We start from the raw sequence: 21700 nt of genomic DNA on the forward strand, positions 1-21700 counted from the left end.
TCGAAGAGGAAGAAGAAGAAGAAGCTTTCTCCTTTGCTATCCTGAGAATTGTGACTTTGAACTGAGGGGGGAAAAATATGAGAGTGGCTGAGCACTTTAATGGGAGCTGACATTTTGAGTTGACAGTAGAAAACCCAGACGGAAGAGAAGGCAACTTTTTTCAAAAACAATTGTAAGAAATACAGAACCTTTTAAATTGGTAGTTTTGCTGGATATATCCTTGGAAATTTAATTTAAAGACTTAACTACATAATTATATATAAAAAGAAGGATTATAATATAAGAGTTTCATTTAGATATTTAGATCTTTTCTTCTCTATTTATAACTTAAACTCAAATGAGCTAGGAATATATTGAATCAACTGAAATTTAATATCTAGAAAAGATTGTGATTATTTTACAGAATATGCTATAATGACTTTATAGAAATTAAATACAATATAGTGTGATTGTATAGCTGAAGTGAATTCATTATTAAATCTAATATTAGAACTAACAATTTAGAACTATGCCACCTTAGGTCACATCGAAGGGTAGCACCTAAAATTATCTGTTAAAATGTCCTACCTGTCAATAACTACTTCAGCTTCAACCACAGCAATACATGAGCACACAAACTAAAGGTAAACTGCTCCAAACTCGATTGCAGAAAATATGACTTCAGCAACAGAGTGATCAATGCCTGGAAGACACTACCTGACTCTGTGGTTTCTTCCCCCAATCCCCAAAACTTTAACCTTAGACTGTTGACCTGACCCCATCCCTAAGAGGTCTGTAAGGGGCATGCAGAAATGTACTACCGTCCCTGTCCGGATGTTCCCATGTATTCAAAACAGTCTCATATACGTATACAGTGATCCCCCGGGTATCACGATCCCGATCATTGCGAACGGGCTAAATTGCGATTTTTCAACCCGGAAGTCAAAACACCATCTGCGCATGCGCACCCTTTTTTTCTATGGGCACGCATGCGTAGATGGCACCGGGCAGATCAGCTGCTGGGCGGCTTCCCTGGGTCTTCCCCCTCTTGCTGGCGGGAGGGCGAGCGGCGGGCATCAGCGAGGAGTTTCCCCACCGCCCACGCAAACACCTCGCTGCCGCTCGCCCGCCCTTCGCCCACCCACACCGTTCGCTCGCGCTGCGAGCGAGCGAACGGCTTGTCCGCTGCCTGCCTGCCCGCGCGCCCACGGCTCGCCCGCCCTTCGCCCGCCCACGCCGTTCGCTCGTGCCGCTTCCCAGCTGAGTCCTGAAGCAAATTGGCTTCAGGACTCAGCTGGGAAGCGGCGCGAGCAAGCGGCGTGGGCGGGCAAAGGGCGGGCGAGCGGCAGCGAGGAGTTTGCGTGGGCGGTGGGGAAACCCCAGCGCCGCTTCCCAGCTGAGTCCCCTTCCCAGGAACCCCAATCTTCGGCTCCTCGCTAGCGCTGCAGAAGTAAAAACACCATCTGCGCATGCGCAGATGGTGTTTTTACTTCCGCAGCGCTACTTCGCAAAAAACCGATCATTGCGAGGGGTCCTGGAACGGAACCCTCGCAATGATCGGGGGATCACTGTATACATGTTTATACCTTCACTGTAGTCTTATAAATGCTTGACAAAATAAATAAATAAAATAAATACAATTACCTGAAATTATAATGCCAAAAAGTTATTTTTAGTTTATTTTATAAATCACAAACTCTTTTATTTTTAAAAGATTAAGCTATTTGGGAATGTATTCAGAATCGCTTGGCAATTTTAATTATTATCATTCCTGTATCAACTAAATGAAGCTTCCATATTCAGAGAAAGTTCCTTCTGAATATGAAATATCATGGTCAAGCAATTTCTTCCCTAGAGGTAGAATCTGGCTCTTGTCAAAATTAAGATGTTGGATTCAGAATATACTGAATTTGGGAATAAAAGTCTTTTCTTTTCTTTTTAATGCATAATATTATCATTTTTTTCTAATAAAATGGGAAGGTAGAGAATAATGATCATTACCTTTTCCCCATCAGATAGCAGCAATACATTTGTTGCTGTCACACAAGGAAGGAACAGACACAGCCCCTTGGTGAAAAGTACTGTCTCAGCAAACGTAGAGGCAAATCAATAAGTTAATGGCATGAATCAATGACTAAGATTTGGGTGAGATCTTAATTAAAGGAAGAACAGGTGATACAAATTATGTTTCCAATGTATTGATATAACAGAAGGCAAAAGGTTGCATGAGGATCAATTTTTTAAACATTCGATTTCCTTTTGACTAGACACTGAATCCTATGTATGTCTACACAAGTCAACACACACAGAGAGTTATCATTAACTCCAGATATCATAGTAGAACAAGAAAGCATGAAGAATAAGGAATTCAATCTACTTTATCACTTGCGATGGAACACCTAAAAAGAACAAAGAGATTCTTGAGTCCTGGGAAGTATTGGGGAACATGCGAAAGGACTCCTCCTTAAATTACACTTGGTGTAAGCTGGGCAAGAAGATTACTTTAATAGTCTTTCGATGCTCTGTTCCATTCTGTTCCATGGCTAATACAATTCTTTGCAGAATTCCAATTGGTTGTTTTCTGAGTTTCTCACAAGCTAGGACATCACTTTGCTTAGAGCCAGGAAGTGATAAGATTTGTCTTGGCCCTTTGCAGAAAGTACTAGAAGTGGCTCATTCTGCCTAATAAAGTATTAGGGGCTTAATCTCCCTCTATTGACAATGTTGAGTCTGGTGTTTACATATATCAAACAGATGTATAAATACAGGGAGGGAGGGAGACCTATTATAGATTTTTAGTCAGAGGCCTCCAGTAGCAGCTTGTAAAAACTTTGGGGGGAAATGTTCATGCAATTACTAACGAAGAAATCCAAAGCAAATTAAGATAAAGTTTTTTGTGCTGAAGCCAGAGGAAGCATTAACTGCATCTAGGTTATTACATCTGTGCCCATACTCAGTTGGAGATTCTATGGAGATTTAATCAAATTGACAGATCAACTTTCTGAATTGAATTATTGAATCGCTTTGGAGCTTTGAATCAAATGGAAAGCCTCAAAATAGATTTGACAATTTGATGGGCTTTTTCACCATGCACAAACCCCCCACAAATCCAGTCAACTTGAATTGATTCAGTTCAGAAATCTTAAATCCATGTGGTTGTCTTTAACAAATTGGACCAAACTTGATTTGCACACCCCTTGAGATTTATTTTTAAAAACTTTTGAAAGCAGTTCAAAACTGTGAATATGAGTGTTGCAAGTCTATTTATTTATTTATTTATTTATTTATTTATTTATTTATTTATATTTATTTATTTATTTATTTATTTATTTATTATTTATTTATTTATTTATTTATTTATTTATTTATTTATTTATTTATTTATTTATTTATTTATTTATTTATTCAATTTTTATGGCACCCAACTCCTTAGGACAGTGATGGCGAACCTTTTTATCCTCAGATGTATATGTATATGTGTGAGTGCCCATATCCATATCCATAATCATATCATATCATATACTCTGCTTCACTGAACTGACAGTATATAACTGGGTTTCATCAGCATATTGCTGATACCTTAATCCCATGTGGTCAGATGATCTCACTTAGTGGTTTCATATAGATGTTAAATAGGAGAGGACAGAGAACTAAACCCTGGGGCACCCCACAAAAAAGGGATTTGGGGGTCGACCTCTGTCCTCCTACCAACACCAACTTCCATCTCCCTTAGTGGTTGCAGAAGGATACCATGGTCAATGATACTGAAAGCAGCTGAGAGGTCAAGTAGCACCAAGATAGAGGAATGACCTCCATCTTGGGGTCAGCAGAGATCATCCATCAGAGTTACCAAAACAGTTTCCATGCTGTAGCCAGGTCTGAAGCCTGATTGAAAAGGCTCTATATAATCTTTTTCATCCAATGACCGTAGGAGCTGGAGTACCACTTTCTCTACAACCTTTTCCACAAGGGTAGGTTGGAGAGTGGATGGAAGTTCTTTAATTCAGCTGCATCCAGAGAAGGCTTCTTGAGGAGAGGCCTCACTACCGCTTCCTTTAATGGTTGTGGGTAGGACCCCTCCCTCAAGAAGGCATTAACCAAAGTCTGGAGCCAGCCTTGTGTCACCTCCCTGCTGGCCGAAACCAACCAGGAGGGGATGGGTCCAAAAAACACATGAAAGAACTCGTAGCTCCCATAGCCTTGTCCACATCCTCAGGAGTCACGGGCTCCAATTCATCCCACACAATAGGACTAAGACCTACCCCAGTTATATCGGTCAATCAGAGTCCAGGCCTATCTGAATCTGGGTGACTTAGAGCTTCTCCACTGATTCCTCTGCCAGGATCAGGAATGGATAATCATGGTCACCATTGTTGTCAAAGGCTGCTGGTGGTGCTGATCCTCATACGGAGGCCCAGGCTGCTGGCGTGGTTTCCAGCCAAGCAACCGAGCAGGTAGCCCAAAGCACTCTGGTTAGCCAGCAGAACCTTCAGCCAGCCTGTCCCTTGTAGACTGCCAAACCTTGCAGGCACATCTTCAGGCTCTGCATCTCCAGACCCTACACATAGGGCTTCTTCTTCTGCCGGTTCAGATGAACTGCTGCTGCCATTTTCAGGCAATTGCTGCCGAGATGCATGAGCCCAGAAGAACTCAAAGGCCACGTGGCCTCAGCCAGCAGGCTCGCCCTACTCCAGGCTGGAAGGGAAGCTTCACTGCTACACACTGCCATCTCCAGCCAGGTGTCCAGCTCAAGTCCTGCAAGGAAGAGCAGCTTGCCCTTGTCTGGCTCCCCCAAGGAATCCTTGGCCATCTCCACCGCCACTTCTGTCTCCTCCTCAGACTGCCGCTCAACCCCCCTGCTCCCAAGCCAGCATTCAGGGCTTGTCTCCAACTCTGCAGCCACACTGACACACCTTGACTGAACCAGGAACCCTTTGGTGTCAGATGGTTTTGCCGGTCAGATCTTCATTCGTCTGCAGCTCAGAATTTGATCAGCACTATTGGTTCTTCATGCTCTCTGCTTTCCACATCAAGTGGAAAGTCTAAGTGTAACTGTCTGGGCATTGTGCAAGTTGATGTATACTCATTTTCAGATGAAGGAATAAATAATATAACCCTCCTACATGTAATTGAAGATTGTTTGCAGTATTTCTAACCATGAAGAATCAACACAAGAGTTGAACATCAGAGTTCTGAACAGTATGGAAGAAAGTTTCTATGGGTAGAAAAGTCTCCCTGTTATAGATTACCACCCTCTTTCATTGAAGGTACCACAAATAACTAGGCTAACAACCATGTCCCACTCATAAAAATAAGCACAAATCCAGAAAAGAAAATATTTGATTTATTTATTTGTGTTGCAGTAGTTTGTGGACAAAAGGAGAAATGTAAACTTATGTTGAGGAAAGAGTCCTTCCTAGTATGTCTTTCATTTAGGCGTTTACATTCTTTTCCTTGTTTTAAAAAGCTCTCCACAACCTTGGCTGAAGTATCTAAGCATATTTTTTTAAAAAAATCCTTCATGACTAGCTCCTTACCCAACCTATGGTTACTAGCCACAGTCATACCTATCTTCAAAAAAGGAGATCCAAGTAACATTGAAAGTTACAGACCAATGTCTTTGAGTTGTGTCATCTACAAAGTCATGGAATCAATCATAAACCAATCCATTACACTCCACTTAGAAACGAATAACCTACTCTCCAACAAACAATTTGGTTTCAGGAAAAAAATTATCCTGTAATCTGCAACTCTTATACTGCAAAAACCTATATGGACCACTCAACTTGATGAAGGTAAAACAATAGACACAATTTACATAGACTTTTATAAAGCCTTTGGTTCAGTAGTATACAACAAACTAATTCTGAAACTAAAATCCCATGGCATCTCCGGACTCCTACATGATTGGATAATCGCATTCATGTCTAAGAGACAAGTGGTCAAAATAGGAAGTGCCATATGAATTCCTGCTCCTGTCAACAGTGGTGTCCCTCAAGGCCATGTTCTAGGACCAACACTCTTCATACTCTATATAAATGATCTTTGTGATCATATTATAAGCAACTGTGTTCTCTTTGAATGAATGAATGAATGAATGAATGAATGAATGAATGAATGAATAAATAAATAAATAAATAAATATCTGAACCAACAAATGCTTCTGTTTTACACATTGGCAAAAAGAATCAGAATACAAAATACTTGGAGGAAATGAACTTGTAAATGACCCACACTCTGTCAAAAATCATGGAATACTCATATCCAATGACCTAAGAGCTAGAGCCCACTGGAACAACATTGCCAAAAAGGTACCTAGAGTTGTTAATCTAATCTTATGTAGCATCTCCTCTGGCAATATTACATTGCTAACCAGAGTTTACAAAACATTTGTCAAACCAATTCTGGAATACAGCTTACCTGTCTGGAACCCTACAAATGAGATGATCCAGAAATATTTGACAAGAAGAGTCCTTCACTCCTCTGCTTATGATAGAATACCTTATCCCACCAGACTTAAAATACTGGGATTAGACAATTTACAACTATGTGGCCTCCGATGTAATCTAAATGTAGTTCATAAAATCATACACCAAAATGTCCTTCCTGTTAATGACTGCTTTACCTTCAACCGCAACAATACATGAACACATAATAGATTCAAACTAAATGTAAACTGCTCCAAACTCAACTGCAGAAAATACGATTTCAGCAATAGAGTGATCAATGCCTGGAATGCACCACTGATTCTGCGGTTTCTTCCCCAAATGCCAAAAATTTTAACCTTAGACTGTCTACTGTCTCCCAGTTTCTCAGAAGTCTGTAAGAGATGTGCATAAGTGAACCACTGTGCCTGTTGTCCCTGTCCCACTGTCCTATTGTCCTCTTTTATCATAACCTGCACCAGTGTGGGAAGCAAAATTGTGCTCGATCCTGTACTCGTGCACCAGAGGTGCAGAGCTGCGCACAATTAGCTGTTTCGGGAGTAGCCCATCTCTGAGGACAGCTCACAAATGATGGTTGAGAGCAAGTTCATGTGTAACTTGAATAATTTTTTTAGATTTGGGGACTTTTTATAGAATATGGCTACTCCGCCTCCTCGATGAACGGACCAGTAAACATGATAGCCTGGTTGTGATAATGGAGTCTGGGAAGGATGTGTTTAGCCATGTTTCACAGGCAAATATAACATCCAATATATTGAATTTAGTAAGATGAGGCATTTTGTTTTTGATGCTTCTTGCATTAAGTAACTTGCATTTAAAGTTGTTGGTAATAGAGGAAGTAAAGACCTGCCTACCTAATTTTAGGTGTTGGGATGTTGAATAACTGGGGATTGAATGCTTGCTCGTTGGATGTTGTTGTGGTTCAGCCTGAGCCAGATCAAAGACCAGCTGCGTCTCTGCTGGCTCCATGCCCGGGGGAGTCTGAGAGCGGAGGGGAGAGTTCTTTGCAACCGGACAGTGGAGACAGCAGTCAAGAAAGTGAAGATGAAGCAAGGCCTGGGAGCCCTGGGGAAGGGCTATCTCAAGCCAGTAACTTGGATTCTCTGGATTCCCTGAAGTCCCTGGATGACGAAGCACAAGCTATCATTAGTATGCGGCAGAGACGCATAGCTCAAAGGAGAACTCAACTGCGTAGATATTATCAGCGCTGAAGGAGGAGCACTTGGGGGTTGGGTGTGGTCCTCATTAGCAGGGAAGGGTTTATAAGGCATGAGAACCAATTCGGCAGCGTGGAGTGTTATCAAAGAGGAGTTGGTGTTATCTGCATTTCCTCTCAGCGTTTTTGTTCCTGGTTCGTGGCCCAGCAGTCTTGAAGACCGGTGAGAGGTTTGTGTCTGTTAGCTCAACAGCCTCGTTTTGGCATTAAGGATCCTGTTTTTCTGTATAAACAATTGCTTTCGTGTTTCTTTTGGAGTTCCAGTGCTTTCCTGACCTGTAAGGACATTTCCTGTTGGCTTCTTTTCTCTTTACCATTCTAAAACTGTGTTTGGATTCAACCGGTGTGTCTGGATTTTCTTTTTGGGTTGGTCATAGCTTCCGGAGTGACCCAGACAGAACAGATGTTAGGAGGTTGGATGATGGGGGATTGGATGTTGGGAGATTAATTGTTGGATTATTAGGAGATTGTTGGATTATTTATTATGTTACCTATTATTGGATAGTACACTAATAAACACAGTAAGAGAACTGGGGAGAGGGGGAGGGGAGACGAAGAGAAAGGAGGTTCTTTTAAAACAATTGTTCAGGTTCTGTAATTTCTTTACCTGAAATTTTATCTGACAGCACATAAGCAACCATGTATTTCATGCAGTTGCTGAGATTTCAACATTTTTCCTTTTTTTTTTTTTTGCATTCTCAGTTCACAGCATTTGCTTTAGGTAATTAATTTTTTACAGTTCAGGAATACATCTTTTGTCACCAATTGCCACCAAAAGCCAGCATTTTTTTAAACATCTCCTGATTCCTAATCACTTTGGCAATTTAAATAAGAGGCCCCTGCCTGAGGCCAGTGTATACACGGCTGAGAAAGATCAACAATCTGGCCTGAACAAGGATGCTGGGCTCTGTCTATCTGAATCAGTAAGTGTCTTGAGGTTGGGGGCCCGGGTAGGATGAGCACATGATTGGCATAAGCAGGCAAAAAGAAAGATGATGAGAAAAAAGAAGCCGCACTAACCAGAATAATTTGCTTTGCCAAAGATATATTTGGAAAGGGGAAGATATCCCCCAAAAAGAGGATGTAGTTAAAAAAAATGTGGATTGTGCAGAGATGGATATGATGACAAGAAGGCTGAATGATCAAGAAGAATCTGACTTTTATACTATTTGGAATAAAGTTTATACATGGATAGATAAGAATAAAGTAGAATATAAGGTTATGAAAACTGTATGCATATAATCAAATGTTATTGATATTTCTAGTTGTTATTGTTGTTGGTTTTTTTTTTTATCAATTTAACTCTATGTTTATTAGGATATGTAAACAAAATTCTTCTTTTCAATTAGAACATTATTTTGCCTTAAAGATTTAAGACTTTATCCTTTTTTCTGTATTAAAAATTGACTTCAAGAAAAGAGGGGCAATTGTAACCCCTACTATGTATTTAAATGTTTGTAAGTTTGTATGTCTTTTTATTGAAAGTTTTGGGGGGGGAAAGATATTTTTAAGAATAGGAAAAACTATCAAGTGCTCCATAAACATCTTGCCCACTAAATTAACGTAAGGCAACTTGTGACTATGGACTGTATATAAAATTATATCTGCTCACAAGCTCCCCAACATTAATTAGGCAAGGAATTTGTGAAGCACCTCATATCTTCATCAGATCATAATATAGATGACAACGACCAATACAGTTAAAAACTGGAAGAATATTTTTATTTGTTTATTTTTCAGCATCCAGCTGTGGTGGACTTTTTATGTTTAGTGTTAAATCTATCTGAGATTTTTTTTTGTACCCGATATTGTTTTTCTTTTCATTATTAGTGATGAATGTTCATTTTTCTGTTTTCTCTTTTATATTTTATTTTTGTTGATAAAAGAAAATAAACATGTTAAAAGCATAGTATCTAGTTAAAAGTTCTATATCTTGATCTATAATCAACAGATCATGCATATTTATGGCCAATAAGGGAATTTTTATACATAAAATAACAAACTCGTATATCTTGATATTTACCATAAATGTGTATGATCTTTTTATCAAATGCCTATCAAGACTTTTTTTAAAATCTTCCTTACTTCTGTAGCCCGATAGTTAACTTTGTTTCCATTTGTAGTATTTTAACGGGGCAACAAATTTATTTTTTAGAAGCAATATTTCTAACTTTTGTATAAATGGCATTCATCTCAAAGAGCCTGAGAAGTGATTTTACCCTGCAAAAAGAGCATGAAAACATGCAAAATGGGGATGAAACCAGCTTAACTGTCTGGAAAGAGAACTGTGACTAACTGAAAAAAATCAAGCATGGAAGTTAAAGCTAACTTTGTATAGCTTTAAATAACACAATTCTTATTTGTGCAGAATATGGCTCTCCACCTACTATGTAATATAAGCTCCTTTGGGAGGTTCCGTGCAAACATTATTTAATTACATGAATATTCATAGCTGTAGTATAATATTCAATTATAAATTTAAAAATGCTGGGCTCTGTTTTGAACATTACCTTTCCATGAAAAAGGCTTTGGTTGCTAGAACTGAACTCAATTTCCACAAGTATTCAAAATTCATCACATTTTCTACTTATTACCAGTAACAAAAATAGAGTCATTTTGAAGACTGTATTAATAGTTGCCACATTAGTATCTCACAAGTTGAGTGGGGTATCCCTTGATTGCTTTGATCTTGGATCTTATATAACTGCTGAACATTATTTATATTCTATGTAGTCCAGTACTATGTATTCTTTTATTCCTATTAAATACTGGAACATACACATGTGATACCTGTGCAGACAAATTGCTTACACAGTGTCCTTTAAGGGGGGAAAATATCATAAAAAAGACTACCCATCCACTGTTTAAGAGGGGAGTGCACACAGCTCTATTCACTGCCCTCATCTCATTTAACCACCCAACATTTGCTTGGTGGGAGTTGACATTTTTAACAGGTTATTCAGATATGACTGTATTGGATTGGAGCCAAGTTATATTAGTGGAATGATTTCCACCCCCCTTATCAATGAATGGCTTAATTTGCATTGGGTGCCCCAGGGAGATTATTTCCTTGCTCTCCTCTAACTGAACTTAGTCTGTCATATATTTCTGCAACAATCAATGCACAGACACTATTCAGATGCCTGGAGATAGCAGATATATTCTGCAGAGATTTCTTTATCTAGTACTGTGGCAGATTCAACATGGGGGCAAAGATGATGCGACTGAATACCAAGAGAACTTTTACTTTTCATCAAAGCTCTGATGTTTTTAAAGTCCTCTTGAAATCCCTCTGCCCACCCGATACCATCCTTGTGAGGCTTGAAGTGCTAACTCTGAGCCCCACCTCCCAGCGAGATGATTTAAATGTCTAAAGGAGATCTCTGTAAGTTGACTCGTCAGGGAGATATAATATCTCTAACACTGTACATTTAAAATAAATAAATGGTGAGGCGGATAAGAGGGAGGAGGAAAGAAAGTGAGAGAAAAATAACTGTGTATGTCTTAAATCTCCATATGCCCCAGAATCCAGCCTGTTCCAGTCAGATTGAGCTCTGCTTTTTTTTTTTTAATGAAAAAAAAAATCCAATACAAGTTAATCTGATCATCTGCTCTTTGGTTTCCATGCTGTGTTTTCTTCACAGTTCCTACTTCTGGATGGAGCCTGTGACAGTGTGATAAGACACAAGAAATTTAGTCATCATTGCTGCTGTAAAGGAGCTCAGAGAAGGGATTATGATATTCCATAACCTTTACATTAGACACGGACAGGGGCAGCTACTGTTGCAATGACAGGCCTGAATGCCACAGTTATGCTTCCAACCCCCCCTCCCACCATCGCCCAATACACTCTCACTGTTCCTTTTTATAATTTATTTTATTTCATATGAGCTTTTTGCTCTTCCCTCCTTCTTATTGAACTAGAAATCGGCACCTTCCATTTTTCTGCAAAGAATTCAGATGCTGTTGGGTTCAGAAGGCCAGTTGATGTTCAATCAACATACTCTCAAGGTAAACGCTCAAATAACTTATCAAAAATGTATCTCTGCCACCATGTTCTTATTAGGACATGCAAACAGTGTAAGCTGAACTAATCAACATAGAAAATAGACTGGATAGGGAAAGGGAAATGAGGGAAAGGACTGAAACAGAGGTGCTGTCGCTTTCACTGGTTTTTTTGGATGGTACGGGCTGAGGGCCAAGAAAGGACTCCCAAATTATGTACCCATTCTCTTCTAAACAAAACTAAACATGAAGCATCACCAAAACCAGGGACTCCCAAGTACACAACCATTTTGTTTTGCTCTTGGGTGTCACAGCTTCCAGGTACTGGGAAGAAACTTTGATAGCATCACTTGGTGGGGCTAGGATGGAAATATATAACTATTTAGCTTGATGCATATTGATGGTACTTGACCCCATTGCGATGGTGGACTTCACCCATTAGACATGTAGAGTTCTAACAATTATTGCATTGGTATTTTAGAATGGTGAAATAACAATTATTGCATTGGTATTTTAGAATGGTGAAAGTAACTTTGAAATATGAGAGGAAGGCACAGTCAGCAGTAGCATTTCCACTCAGAAACATTTTAAGCAGCAAAGAAATTGGAATGTAGTTTATCCTACTGCATTTATTGGTGGAATGAAAATTAGTCTTGATATTCAGTACTCCTATCAGGTTTATTGGACAGAAGGATTATCTCACCCTTGCTATCACATTTACTGAAAAGCGACATGGAAAAAAAGAGATTTTATACTATATATTTTCATTTAAAACCTGGAGTCAAATTAGTTCTCCTTTCCTTTACAGAGCAGTTTCATGTACAAGCAGTGTAAAGCAGAAAAGCAACTGAAAGCAGTGTTTCTTTTCTTCTTTTCTTTCTGTTTCCCATTATTATTCAAATTATTCCCAGGATACTTTCCTATTCCACTTCATTAGGTTCCAACAACTCTTTCCATCTAATGGAACATCTAGAGGTTGTATTATTTTAAAGATGTTTAGAATAATGTGCGTCAAAGGTTGGAAAACCTAGTACTTATTAACCGAACAAGTTGTGATTTCAGTATTAGAAATATTTACTAATTGCATTTACTAATATGATCCTCCCCCCCGCCCCCAAACTTAAGGGTTTTTTTTTAATTCATTGCAACTTTCCGTGAGTGGAACAGGGAAGACAATAATTTTGGCAAGCTGGCTCTAGTGATTCCTCATGACAACATTTCAAAGCTAGAGTAGATTATAGAAAATTTCAAGTACAAAGAGTAGTAGTTTATACTTGTGGAACCTCAGTTTATAAAGACCTTTAAGGAATTATCGGTAGTTATTTATTTAATCTCAAAGCTGGCTGTGGAATTCTGGGAGTTGAAATCCACAAGTCTTAAGGTTGCCAAGGCTGGAGACTCCTGTCTTAAACTACTACCCCAAAGTGCCCTTTTCCTCAAGTCCCCGACTTCACTCTTTTATTTATTTATTGGATTTGTATCCCGCCCCTCTCCATAGACTCTTGCTTCTATGTCAGGAACCTTGATAAGTTGACACATTCTTCTAAAGAGACAGTCCCTGAGAATGGACTCCAGCATAAGTCTGAAAGCTCAGAAAACTAAACCTCTGGTCCCAATGACCAGCTTAGATTGGATCCCACAACATTATCCTGAGAAACATACAGTATATTTACCTTCAAGTGCTCTTTACTCTAAAATGGCTCTTTATTAAATTCTGAATAGACAACATCAGTACTTTTAAAAGATGCATATATTATATACTAGCACTTATTTTTATATTTTAAAAAAGTATTTTATGAAGTAGAATCAGTGATGGGCTCCTACGGGTACGGTCAGATACACAGTGCCGGTAGCAAAATTTGGGGGGGTTTCCCCCCCTTTCTGGGCTCTGGGAATGTTTTTCCTATCGCAGTAAATGAGGTTGAATGTGTATAATTTTAGAAGAGCTGTGCATGCATGTGTATACATACACTTTATGTACCAGGGGTGGGCTACTGCCCGGATGGGGGGGATGCAGCGGGGTAGCGAAAATGGAGCTCCACATTTTTTGCACTAAAAGTGTTGAAACAAAATGCGTAAACCACACCCATAGTGTGGTAGTAAAAATTTTGGTAGCCCATCACTGAGTAGAAAGGATAATTGGGATTCTTTATATTCCACTCTGATTTATTTTTCCACTTTAGTTACTCTTTCTTGACATTTTGCTAGTTTCAGATGCCATTGTGAATGGTTCTGTAATATATCAAAAAGTAATAGAAAATGATCAGTGTCTCTGATGTCCCAAATGTTATGCATTGTGCACATCAATGATCCAGCTTGTTCTTCTGCATCAGAGAATAATATCTTACAAACCAAGCTATTCTTTTTTGAAAAGTATTTGCTATTCCTTGCCTAAAAAGAAATAATTTAATCAAATTGGTAAGTTACTCTGTCAAAGGTCAAGGTTGGAGTCAATTTCCTGTTATTCTTAGCAGTAAGAGCAATATAAAAAAGCTCTGAAACTTTTAAGGCAACACCAGCGGGATTTCAAGATGCAATTGAGGCTGGAACAAAAGCAAACTCTTTGCTTCCGGGTATCAGGAAGGACTTTAATGGTATCATGACATTGATCCATAAATTCAAGGTCACAGTTATATCAGTTTTAATGAATTCCAAGTAGATATATGATTGCATGGCCTATTAGCACACTCTAGGCAGAGAATGGCACATAAAATAAATGTTTTTTTCAAAACCTTGTTTATTGCAAGCCATATGAAATGTTTCTGCTACATTTCAGCAAATAACTATTAATTTTATGCAACATACATTCACATGAACTCAGCACGTGTTTTCATGTCAGATTTGAAATTCCTCACACTCAAATAGCATTTAGAAGCTTCTCTAATCTGAAGTTCAGACTCTTGCAAAACAACTTCTTGAATTTTCAAAGATGTCTAGTCAACCAGGCTTAGTAAAATATTGATAAGGGTGCAGTTTGAAATGATTTTCTGTCTTTGTTGGTTTTCTCTGTCGTCAGTTCATATTTCTCTCTGATTTGCACACATTCAGAGTCAAAGGAAATTAGGCCAGAGATGTCTCAGTGAAGCCCATCGTGATTGAGATGTCCAGAGCTACAAGAATTTGCCGTTAGAAATATCACTTCCCTCCTCTGTCCACTATTAATATTTTATCACTGTAAGAGACAACTGTAAGAGACAACCACACAGTTTACAAGTACCTTGTTTTAGATGGCCTTATTTCCAGTATATTGGAATAGACACAATTTGCTTTAATATTGCACCTCTTCTCTTCCTGCATAATTATCCTTAAATAACTTAATCAATGAATACAGATTGAGCAGATGCAATCATGGACATTTCAGCTTCGGATTGGGTGCACTTTTGTGTTTTTTTAAAAGAAATATGAACATTCTCCATAGTGGGTGGAGCTAGCATCCAAGAATGGGATAACACAGATCCTTCAGCCAATGAAGATTGAGTCCGTCAAATTGATATCTTCGCCCTCCATCTTAGATTACTCCTCTTTTGATTCAATCCTTAGGCAGAAGAGGACTCATGTTACCCAGGTCCCATTCTTGTGAGAGGTTTCTCCAGTCATCAAATCTTTGCACTGTGAGTTTTTCTCACCAGCTGATGCTCTGGTCATCTCTAGCTTCTCGGTTGAGAATGGCACAGGGCTTTGGCTCACGCTATTAGCCAAACTTTCAGCTGAGGGCCATTGGTTTATTGGCTGTCAGCATGTTGGCCTTAGGAGTTTAGCTCCGTGATGGCCCCTAATACATCATTCTGGCTGTTTGAGGCATTGTGGTCTGGCCATGGGGTTCATCCTGACAGCATCCTAAATTGACCATTGCTAGATTACACCGCTCCATTTTCATTTTCCTCCCACCATGATAGGGCTGCCTTTGCGAAAAACTCTCCGACAACTGACAGGCATGAGCAAACCGGGAGCAGTTCATCCTTTGTTTAACCACTATACTAGATTGGCCCCCACTCTACACTCTTAGATTGCTTGGTTGCTTCCTAACCAAGTAATATTCATTTTTACCCTACTTTCCTGACTTTTCTAAAGTCCAATGAGGTCATTTATACCCCTCTTGAAACACAAAGATAATTACAGTGGAAAAAGAGCTGTCTATTTGCCTGAAGCATTATGAGATCTTTGGCTTAGGAAATATCTAGTGTGTCAGTAAACCCTAAATGACTACTTTTGTAACCCTAAAGTTTAAAATTGGGTTATCTTTCACTATACATAATTTTATCTTTGTCTACCTGTGTGTGTGTCTATGTGTGTCAGTGTGTGGGCGAGTGAGTGACTGTGTGAGTGTGCTTATGTATGTGTGTGGGTGTACATATAGAGGGATTATTTTGCAAGGATTTGTTCTCATTTTCTGACATAGATGCATTTTGGGGAATGGACCTGATGTGGCTCATCTGCGTAGGTGCCAGATCAAAAGCCGCCCCGAGTCTACGGAAAGGGGCAGCATGCAAATCCAATTTAAAAAAAAAAAAAGCAGAGATGGGTATATCTTTCCACATATTACGTTTTGGTAAGAAGTTATATTTCGCATCAGCTCTGTTGTCTTTATTACTGATACAGGTAACTGAAATCCTTTTCAAAAAGATTTCTATACATTTCCATAATAGCTGTTTTATGCCTGATCATTACTTGCTTTGTTTTTCATTCCTATTTTATGGCAACATGCCTAAGCCCCATCAGTATTCAAGTTAGCACTCTAAAATGAAACTATAAATTTCAATTTAGAAGAAATAAGCCCTTATTCGGGCTCATAAGTTTTAAATAACACATTACCATGGGCTACATTAAGTTTGCATTTCTAATGTTATTTTATGCATTTGACAATAGATGTTCCACTCTGCACAGGAGTAAGAAGCAAATGCATGTGAAATGTAAGATTGCTTAAAATGTAGGAATTTATTAGAGCTGTCAGTCAGCAATGACAAGAGAGTTAAATTATTTCTGCAGATTTTTAGTGGATTTTTTTTTTACAGTCTTCCCTATCTGGCGCTCAAGTTTCAGAAATATGCATAAATTGGTTATGGTTTAAATATTTATTCCCGTTTTGATGAAATTTTATCTGTTTTTGTAAAGAGAGAGAGAAAGAAATAAAAAAACATTTTGAGAAGATGTCATTATGAAGATTACAGTGAATTTATTGGTTTCAGTAGGCATTTCTCAATGGGTTGCTGGGTATGGAACAGTCTTGTCAGAGAAAACTAAATGGATGACAAACAATTCATGTTCTTTAAATCATGAACCTGTAAAAACAGAATGGTGTTACCTACGTTCATCTAGCATCAACTTTTAAGGAATATCTGAAGTTGGATTGTGGTGCCAGACAAGACATAGTCAAATGATATCAAACGAGATACGTGTTTGATCAGCTAATATTTTATTATAATTAGTAGACTAGGTCAAGAATGTCTTTAGATAAGTATCAGCTTGTCTGCTTAAAACATCACACTGTTATTTTGTAGTAAAACAGTGGGAAAAGAAGAGTACCTTTTCCATAATCCTGCAAGGAAATAACACAATACAGGTGTATTCCTCGGCTTATGACCTCAATTGAGCCCAAAATTTCTATTGCTAAGTGAGACATTTGTTAAGTGAATTTTGCCCCATTTTACAACATTTCTTGTTAAATGAATCACTGCAGTTATTAAATTAGTGACATGGTTGTTAAATAAAAATGGCTTTTCCATTGGCATTGCTTATCAGAAGGTTGCAAAAGATTATCACATGACCCCGGGACACAACAACCCTTCATAAATATGAGTCAACTGCCAAGCATCCAAATTTTGATCATGTGACAATAGGGACCCTCCAGCAGTTGTAAGTATGGAAAATGGTGCCATTATAACTTTTAACAGTCACTAAATGAACTGTTGTAAGTTGAGAACCACCTGTACTAATATCATCATTACCTTATACATAAGTAATTCCAGTGGTCCTCCTTCTCACCCCATTTACAGTAGGTTCAACTACTGTAATGCTCTCTACATGGGGCTACCTTTGAAGAGTTTTTGGAAACTTCAGATCATGCAAAATGCAGCTGCGAGAGCAATCATGGGCTTCCCCAGGTATGACCATGTCACACCAACACTCTGCAGTTTGCATTGGTTGCCGATCAGTTTCCGGTCACAATTCAAAGTGTTGATTATGACCTATAAAGCCCTTCATGGCATCGGACCAGAATATCTCCAAGACCGCCTTCTGCCGCACGAATCCCAGCGACCGGTTAGGTCCCACAGAGTTGGCCTTCTCTGGGTCCCATCAATGAAACAATGTCGTCTGGCAGGACCCAGGGGAAGAGCCTTCTCTGTGGCGGCCCTGGTCCTCCGGAACCAACTCCTCCCAGAGATTAGGATTGCCCCCATCCTTCTTGCCTTTCTGAAACTCCTTAAAACCCACCTCTGCCGTCAGGCATGATACCTCAGTGAACTACAGCAACTCTGCCCAGTTGGACTGTTGGTAGTTGACATAACATTGTAAGTATTGTTTGACCATGGCATTTAATCATTCCACCACCCCATTCATACTCAGATGGAAAGCTGAACTGACCCTTGTGATGATCCAATGGACATATGTCTCCTTCCTTGATTTGTACCTAGTGGTACGCCTCCTGCAGATCCAATTTGGTAAGTACCTTCCCTTGGCTAGGTAGGTCAACATGTTCTTCATGGGTAGGTTTTTGCATGCACATGACATTAATTCCTCTAAAATCCACACATAGCCTCATTTTCCCACTCCCTAGCCATTTTCTCCAATGTGTCAGCTCTGAAGTCCCAAAATGGCTTCAATATTGTACAACATTTTTAGTAGAAGAAGCTGAATTATGGAGTGTCAGCCCTGAAGCAGTCTTCACTCAGTGAAGCAGTGGAAGTGATATGCTGGTGTCTGAAGGCTGTATGGATGGGTGTTAACAGGCTCAGACTCAACCCTGACAAGATGGAGTGGCTATGGGTTCTGCCTCCCAAGGACATTTCCATCTGTCTATCCATCAGGGGGAAACGTCTGACCCTTTCAGAGAGGGTCCGCAACTTGGGCATCCTCCTCAACCCACATCTGACTTTGGACATTATCTTTCAGTTCTGGCGAGGGGGGCATTTGCCCAGGTTCACCTAGTGGACCAGTTGCAGCCCTACATAGACAGGGAGTCTTTACTCACAGTCACTAATGCCTTTATCACCTCGAGGTTTGACTACTACAATGCTCTCTACATGGAGTTACCTTTGAAGAGTGTTTGAAAACTTCAAATCGTGCAAAATGCCATTATGTGAGTGGTCATGGGCCTCCCCAGATATACCCATGTCTCTCTAACACTCCGTGGACTGCATTGATTTCCGATTGGTTTCTGGACACAATTCAAAGTGTTGCAATGACCTATAAAGCCCTAGATGGCATCGGGCCAGATTACTTGCAGGACCGCCTTCTGCCGTATGAATCCCAGAGGCCAGTTAGGTCCCACAGAGTTGGCCTTCTCCAGGTCCTGTCGACCAGACAATGTCATTTGGCGAGGCCTAGGGGAAGAGCCTTCTCTGTGGGGGGCCCAGCCCTCTGGAATCAGCTCTCCCCCAGAGATTCGCACTGCTTCCACCCTCCTCACCTTTCGCAAGAGTCTCAAGACTCACTTATGCCACCAGGCTTGGGCCAATTAGATCTAGACCCCCTGGCCAATAAATGTGATATATGGCTGCAATCGAATTGATTGATTGATTTTTATATCCTGGGTTTTTAATTAATTAGATTAGTTTTGTATTCACTGTTCTTATACTGTATCCTGTGAGATGTCCCGAGTCTTCAGAGAGGGGCAGCATACAAATCTAATCAATCAATCAATCAACAAACAAACAACAAAACTAAACTAGATAACTGGCAGCTAAGGTTAAAAAAATATGTCATAGGGTCTAATCTCAATCTGTCCTCAAACTGAGGAATATAGCCACATCTTCAAGATTTTATGAAAGGTCAACAGGAGTGGACCAAACTGATCTCCAAGTATCACAGGAGAAGTACTAGAACAGGGGTGGACAACCTTAAAAACTCAAAGACCCATTTGGACTCATTTCCCAGAGAAAACAAAACACCCAGAGTCACAAAACCTGGGTGAGCGTTGCCAACTCAACATCACTCCCACCACAGCTAAGCCTACCCAGACTTTGTGACTCTGTTTTCTTTTCTTATCTCTTTCTTTTCTTTCTCTTTCTCTCTCTCCTATCTCTCTCCCCCTCATCTTTCTGTCTCTCTCTCTCCCTCTCCCTCCTTCATCTGTCCCTTTCTCTCATCTTTCTTCCTCTCTCTCTTTTTCTCTCCATGTGCCAATAATGATTTTCACCCCAGCTTCTCTTCAGCTGAAACTCATCCCCTTCTTATGACTCCCTAGTTGGTTGTGGTATGCACAGTGGGATCCTCCTTAAAGCGCAAAGGTGCATGTAGAGGGCTGGTGGCATGCAGCTGCTCATTTAAGGAGGGTTTTCTCTCCTGCCCTAAGCATCCGGCCATTGCCTTGCTGTGTCTCATCCCATTCTGTCCCCCCACAAAAGCTGTCTTATAAACAAATGTCGTATAAAGGCAGTTACAGTGCCACTTATCTCTTGTCCAAAGGATCTGGCCATCACCTTACCATGCTCCCCCCCCATCCCACATGAGAGAGGAAGGTGGGTAACCAGAGTGAAGGCATCCTTCACTTCCTGCCACTTTGGAGCTTTCACCTACCCTGCTTAGCCAAAGAGCTGCAGAGGGGGACGGGATGGTAATGGCTAGATCCTTAGGGCAGGAGGGAAGACTTCTCTATTTATGCCATCGCCCTTACCTTCTCAGGCCAGGTGAGGGAGGGAAGGGTGAAGCCAGCCTGTAATGGGGCAGAGAGTCACAGGAAGGGGCCTAATGAGCCACATGTGACTCCAGAGCCATGAGTTGCCTACCCCTGTTCTAGAACAAATATATCTATATAGATTGCAAGAAACTAGAGATAATAATTGTCAGCAAGTCAGTTTGGGGAATCCTGTAAATTTTGGAATTGTATACTGATTAATAATAACTGGAATTCTAATTTAATCAAATAAAATTTGGATCTGATGCTATTAAATATTGTCCAATGCAAATCAGCAGTATCCAGATTCAGATGAGGTTTATACAGAACTGAGCTTGATTTTAGACCACATAATAAGAATATTTGTGGTGTATTTGTTTAGAATGTGCTTATAACTAAGCCCAGGATGACATAGTATTGAAACAGTGATTTACACTATAGGATATTACAGTCAACTGTAAAGAAACAATATAAATCAAGAACCTTTAAATTAAAAGGCCCATCTGCAATTTCTGATTGTGGGTGGAGATCAGTATAAACCAAATGGCACAAAAAATAATATAAATACTGAATGAATCTCAGTTTGATTAAATCATTTCAAATTCCCAGTATTCATATTCTTTGAAATTTGGGGCATTCACTCACAGTCATATATGTACTTCTTCTGATAATAACAATGAATAATATTAATATAACCTAAATAAGTTCCAGAAATATTACTGTCATTCTTATTTTATTGCATTGTCTGCTTTCATTCTCTTATGCCTCTCTACATTATTAACAGCATCAAGATAGCAATGGCAGATCTGCTTCTTCCTCACACAGTAGACAACATTCTGTATGGAAACTAATCTAAAAATAATCCCAAAGCATGCACGTAAAATTCAATTACAGAACAAAAAGGCATTCGGTATGAAATTACAATGACTTATTCAGAGTTTTCTTGCCACGAGTTGGTACAGAAATTTTATTTCTGCCAGTAAACTTTGGAAAAGCTGAAATAGTCAACAGCACTGCTAACAGCCTGTATTTAAACATCTTGCTCTTATAGTTTAAAAACTCAAGTTAGTGTAAGATACAGTCATGAGTTGTCAAGTATATTTTTAAGCAATCAGAAATCTGTCCTACAATAGATCTGGGGCTGGCTTATGCAGAGAGGGAAGAAACAGACAAGGGTTTTTGTCTATCCTTGTCTGTATCAGCCACTAGGAAGCTGTTAAC

The 21700-nt window shown here is 39.6% G+C and overlaps 1 long non-coding RNA gene across 1 annotated transcript in view; it reads left to right on the top strand.

Moving 5' to 3' along the window:
• Positions 1-11575: 11575 nt before the first annotated feature.
• Positions 11576-21700, top strand: part of LOC139164638 (uncharacterized) — a 203290-nt gene continuing 193165 nt past the window's right edge. Inside the window, exon 1 of the long non-coding RNA XR_011558669.1 lies at positions 11576-11652. This is a non-coding gene — a long non-coding RNA (uncharacterized lncRNA). The remainder of the gene's footprint in view (positions 11653-21700) is intronic.

This window comes from Erythrolamprus reginae, chromosome 3 (genome assembly GCF_031021105.1).
Source record: "Erythrolamprus reginae isolate rEryReg1 chromosome 3, rEryReg1.hap1, whole genome shotgun sequence".
Lineage (NCBI taxonomy): Eukaryota > Metazoa > Chordata > Lepidosauria > Squamata > Dipsadidae > Erythrolamprus > Erythrolamprus reginae.